Source organism: Aotus nancymaae, unplaced genomic scaffold (assembly GCF_030222135.1).
Source record: "Aotus nancymaae isolate 86718 unplaced genomic scaffold, 86718_ANA_hifiasm-v0.15.2.pri h1tg000004l, whole genome shotgun sequence".
Classification (NCBI taxonomy): Eukaryota; Metazoa; Chordata; class Mammalia; order Primates; family Aotidae; genus Aotus; species Aotus nancymaae.
In genome coordinates this window covers 22,938,367-22,943,817 of record NW_026988415.1, presented here as the reverse complement: position 1 = coordinate 22,943,817, position 5,451 = coordinate 22,938,367, and the positions used below count along the sequence as shown (strand labels likewise).

Genomic DNA, 5,451 nt, shown 5'->3' with positions numbered 1-5,451 from the left:
CTATATGTCATCAAGTTACCATGCAACCTGAACTGCCTATCATGAACTGGGTGCTTTCTGACCCATCTAACCATAAAGTGGGTCATGCATAGCAGCATTCCATCATCAAATGGAAGTAGTATATCTGTAATCAGGCCTGAGCATATCCTGAAGGCACAAGTAAGTTATATGAAGAAGTGTCTCAAAAGCCAATGGTCTCCACTCCTGCCACCCTGACTTGTCTTTACTAGCCTGCACCTATGGCCTCATGGGGAGTTCCCTACAATCGGTTGACAGAGGAAGAGAAGACTAGGGACAGGTTTACAGATGGTTTTGCACAATAAATGCACACACCACTCAAAAGTGGAAAATTGGTGACAAAGAAACTTGGAGAAGAGATATGCGGATAGACCTCTCTGTGTGTTCAAAAACCACAAAGATATTTGTATCCCATGCTCACTTCGGCAGCACATATACTAAAAGTGGAACGACACAGAGAAGATAAGCATGGCCCCTGTGCAAGGATGACAGGCAAATTCGTGAAGCGTTCCATATTAAAAAAAAATAAAAAAAATTTAAAAAAGAAGATATTTGTATCCCATGTGAGTGCTCACCAACAGGTGACCTCAGCAGAAGAGGATTTTAATAATCAAGTGGATAGGACGACTGATTCTGTGGATAGTACTCATCCTCTTTCCCCAGTCATTCCTGTTATTGCCCAATGGGCCCATGTAGAAAGTGGCCATGATGACAGGGATGGAGGTTACACATGGGTTCAGCAACATGGACTTCCACTCACTAAGGCTGATTTGGTTACAGCCACTGCAGAGTGCCCAATTTTCCAGCAGCAGAGACTATCACTGAGCCCTCGATATGGCACCATTCCTCAGGGTAATCAGCCAGCTAACTGGTGCCAGATTGATTATATTGGACCTCTTCTGTCATGGAAAGGGAAGAGGTTTGTCCTCACTGGAATAAACACTTACTAGATATGTGTTTGTGTATCCTGCATGCAATGGTTCTGCCAAGACTACCATCTGTGGACTCACGGAATGCCTTATCCACCATCATAGTATTCCACACAACATTGTCTTTGACCAAGTCACTAACTTTACAGCTAAAGAAGTGTGGCAGTGGGCCCATGCTCATAGAATTCACTGGTCTTACCGTATTCCCCATCATCCTGAAGTAGCTGTATGAATAGAACAGTAGAATGGCCTTTTGAGGTCACAATTACAATGCCAATTAGGCAACAATACTTTGCAGAGCTGGTGCAAAGTTCTCCAGAAGGCCATGTATGCTCTGAATCAGCATCCAATATATGGTATTGTTTCTTCCATAGCTAGGATTCACAGATCCAGGATTCAAGAAGTGGAAGTTGAAGTGGCACCACTCACCATAACCCCTAGTGAACCACTGGCAAAATTTTTGCTTCCTGTTCTTGTGACATTACATTCTGCTGTCCTACAGGTCTTAGTTCCAGAAGGAGGAACTCTGCCACCAGGAGACACAACAAGGCTAAGAAGGGAATTACAGTGTTGGCTGGAGTGATTGACCTGGACTACAAGATGAAATCAGTCTACTACTTCACAACAGAGGTAAGGAAGTGTATGCATGGAATACAGGAGACCTATTAGGGCATCTCTTAGTATTACCATACCCTGTGATTAAGGTTAATGGGAAACTACAACAGCCCAATCCAGGCAGGACTACAAATGGCTCAGATCCTTTAGGAATGAAGGTTTGGGTCACTCAACCCAGAATAAAAGCACAACCTGCTGAGGTGCTTGCTGAATGCAAAGGGAATTCAGAATGGGCAATAGAAGAAGGTAGTCATCAATACCAGCTAAAATGACCATGTGACCAGCTGCAGAAAAGGGGAATGTAATTGTCATGAGCATTTCCTCCTTTTGTTAAAAGCATGTTTGGCATCTATCTACTTATACTAAGAAAATATATTCATTTTATTTACTTTTTCCTTTATTATGTGACACAAAATTTATTGACTTCATATCAACATTTAAGTATTGTTAACTATCTAATCAGCTGCCAGCAAGTATAAAGCAGGCAGAAAAATGTAGGCTGAGAGACTATGCCAGTCTCTCATTTTCACATTTTTCTGCTGTGCTGAGTGCTTCCTGCCCTGGAACATTGGACTCCAGGTTCTTTAGTTTTGGAACTTAGTCCGACTCTCCTCTCTCCTCAGCTTGCAGAAAGCCTATTGTGAGACCTTGTGATCATGTATGTTAACACTTAATAAACTCATATATATATATATGTGTATATATATATATATTTATATATACACACACACACACACACATATATATATTCTATTAGTTCTGTCCCTCTAGAGAACCCTGACTAATACACTCATATTGTTAACAGTTATTTTAATGTTTGTGTCTGGTAATCTCAACATCTATAGCTTCTTTACATCTATTTCTGTCATATAGTTTTTTATTGATATTGGTTGCCTGGTATTATATCTCAGTATGTATGTTCCTTTTATTACATGCTAGACATTGTATATGAAATACTGTAGAGATATTTGAAGATTTAGAATTCTAGTCTTCAATCAAAGAGGATTTATGTTAGCTTCTTTCTTCCAGTTAGAATATGGGCATGGCACATCTATACATTAAGTGATTGATCTGATTAACAGCTGGCTTTAATTTATTGAAAGGTCTTTTCTGTACCCAGTTCTTCCTTTACTTAGAGTGTAGCCCTCAAAAGCATACAATGAAAGCCTGGGGTGGTTAAAAGAGACTCTTCTTTTGGCTGGGCCTTGAATTCCAGTTGTCTTTCGCAGCTTTATGAAACTGATAAAAATTATGATGGGTTTTCAGCCTATAGAAATCTGGTAATGATTGATTAATGCACTGAGAAGAAAATGAAAGTGAAATGCCTTGCACATCATTCAAATTTTCCCTTTGTTTCTGAATATTGGATTTTCATATTCTTGATGCTTTAGTAGCTCATTCATATCTTAAAATTATATTAAAATATTTTTGTACAGCTTTTCTAATTGTTTTCTGCAGAGTGTTTTTTTTCTAAATCAAACTGAGTTACCACTACTGAAAATCAAATTATCCTTTGTGTATTTTGATATGCTATTTCTTTTTTTTTTTTTTTTTTTTTTTTTTTTTTTTTTTTAATTTTTTTTATTTATTGCATTTTAGGTTTTGGGGTACATGTGAAAAACATGCAAGGTTGTTGCATAGGTGCATACGTGGCAGTGTGATTTGCTGCCTTCCTCCCCTTCACCCATATCTGGCATTTCTCCCCATGCTATCCCTCCCCAATTCCCCACCCCCCCGCTGTCCCCCCCACTCCCCCACAACAGACCCCCATGTATAGTGCTCCCCTCCCTGTGTCCATATGATCTCCTTGTTCAACACCCGCCTATGAGTGAGAACATGTGGTGTTTGATTTTGTGTTCTTGTGTCAGTTTGCTGAGAATGATGGTTTCCAGGTTCATCCATGTCCCTACAAAGGACGCGAACTCCTCGTTTTTAATGGCTGCATAATATTCCATGGTGTATATGTGCCACATTTTTCCTGTCCAGTCTATCATCGATGGGCATTTGGGTTGGTTCCAGGTCTTTGCTATTGTAAACTGTGCTGCAATGAACATTCGTGTGCATGTGTCCTTATAGTAGAACGATTTATAATCCTTTGGATATATGCCCAGTAATGGGATTGCTGGGTCAAATGGAATTTCTATTTCTAGGTCCTTGAGGAATCGCCACACTGTTTTCCACAATGGTTGAACTAATTTACACTCCCACCAACAGTGTAAAAGTGTTCCTATTTCTCCACATCCTCTCCAGCATCTGTTGTCTCCAGATTTTTTAATGATTGCCATTCTAACTGGCGTGAGATGGTATCTCAATGTAGTTTTGATTTGCATTTCTCTAATGGCCAGTGATGATGAGCATTTTTTCATATGCTTGTTGGCCTCATGTATGTCTTCTTTTGTAAAGTATCTGTTCATATCCTTCGCCCACTTTTGAATGGGCTTGTTTGTTTTTTTCTTGTAAATCTTTTTTAGCTCGTTGTAAATTCTGGATATCAGCCCTTTGTCAGATGGGTAGGCTGCAAAAATTTTTTCCCATTCTGTTGGTTGCCGATTCACTCTATTGACTGTTTCTTTTGCTGTGCAGAAGCTGTGGAGTTTGATTAGGTCCCATTTGTCTATTTTGGCTTTTGTTGCCAATGCTTTTGGTGTTTTGGTCATGAAGTCCTTGCCTACGCCTATGTCCTGAATGGTTTTGCCTAGGTTTCCTTCTAGTGATTTTATGGTGTTAGGTCTTATGTTTAAGTCTTTAATCCATCTGGAGTCAATTTTAGTGTAAGGTGTCAGGAAGGGGTCCAGTTTCTGCTTTCTGCATATGGCTAGCCAGTTTTCCCAACACCACTTATTGAACAGGGAATCCTTTCCCCATTGCTTGTTTTTATCAGGTTTGTCAAAGATCGGGTGGTTGTAGATATGTTGTGTTGCCTCCGACGCCTCTGTTCTGTTCCATTGGTCTATATCTCTGTTTTGGTACCAGTACCATGCTGTTTTGATTACTGTAGCCTTGTAGTAGAGTTTGATGTCTGGTAGTGTGATGCCTCCAGCTTTGTTCTTTTTGCTTAGAATTGACTTGGCTATGCGGGCTCTCTTTTGGTTCCATATGAAGTTTAAGGTGGTTTTTTCCAGTTCTGTGAAGAAGGTCATTGGTAGCTTGATGGGGATAGCATTGAATCTGTATATTACTTTGGGCAGTATGGCCATTTTCACGATATTAATTCTTCCTAACCATGAACATGGAATGTTTCTCCATCTGTTTGTGTCCTCTCTTATTTCGTTGAGCAGTGATTTGTAGTTCTCGTTGAAGAGGTCCTTTACATTCCTTGTTAGTTGTATTCCTAGGTATTTTATTCTCTTTGTAGCAATTGTGAATGGCAGTTCGTTCTTGATTTGGCTCTCTTTAAGTCTGTTATTGGTGTATAGGAATGCTTGTGATTTTTGCACATTGATTTTGTATCCTGAGACTTTGCTGAAGTTGCTTATCAGTTTCAGGAGCTTTTGGGCTGAGATGAGGGGGTCTTCTAGATATACAATCATGTCGTCTGCAAATAGAGACAATTTGACTTCCTCCTTTCCTAATTGAATACCCTTTATTTCTTTTTCTTGCCTGATTGCTCTGGCTAGAACTTCCAGTACTATACTGAATAGGAGTGGTGAGAGAGGGCATCCTTGTCTAGTGCCAGATTTCAAAGGGAATGCTTCCAGTTTTTTCCCGTTCAGTATGATATTGGCTGTCGGTTTGTCATAAATAGCTTTTATTATTTTGAGATACGTTCCATCGATACCTAGTTTATTGAGGGTTTTTAGCATAAAGGGCTGTTGAATTTTGTCGAAGGCCTTCTCTGCATCGATTGAGATAATCATGTGGTTTTTGTCTTTGGTTCTGTTTATGTGGT

The 5,451-nt window shown here is 39.7% G+C and overlaps 1 non-coding gene across 1 annotated transcript; it reads left to right on the top strand.

Moving 5' to 3' along the window:
* The first annotated feature begins 431 nt into the window (after positions 1-431).
* LOC135269246 (U6 spliceosomal RNA) lies at positions 432-538 on the top strand. The gene has a single exon (XR_010337574.1). It is a non-coding gene; the product is annotated as a U6 spliceosomal RNA (small nuclear RNA).
* Positions 539-5,451: the final 4,913 nt, after the last annotated feature.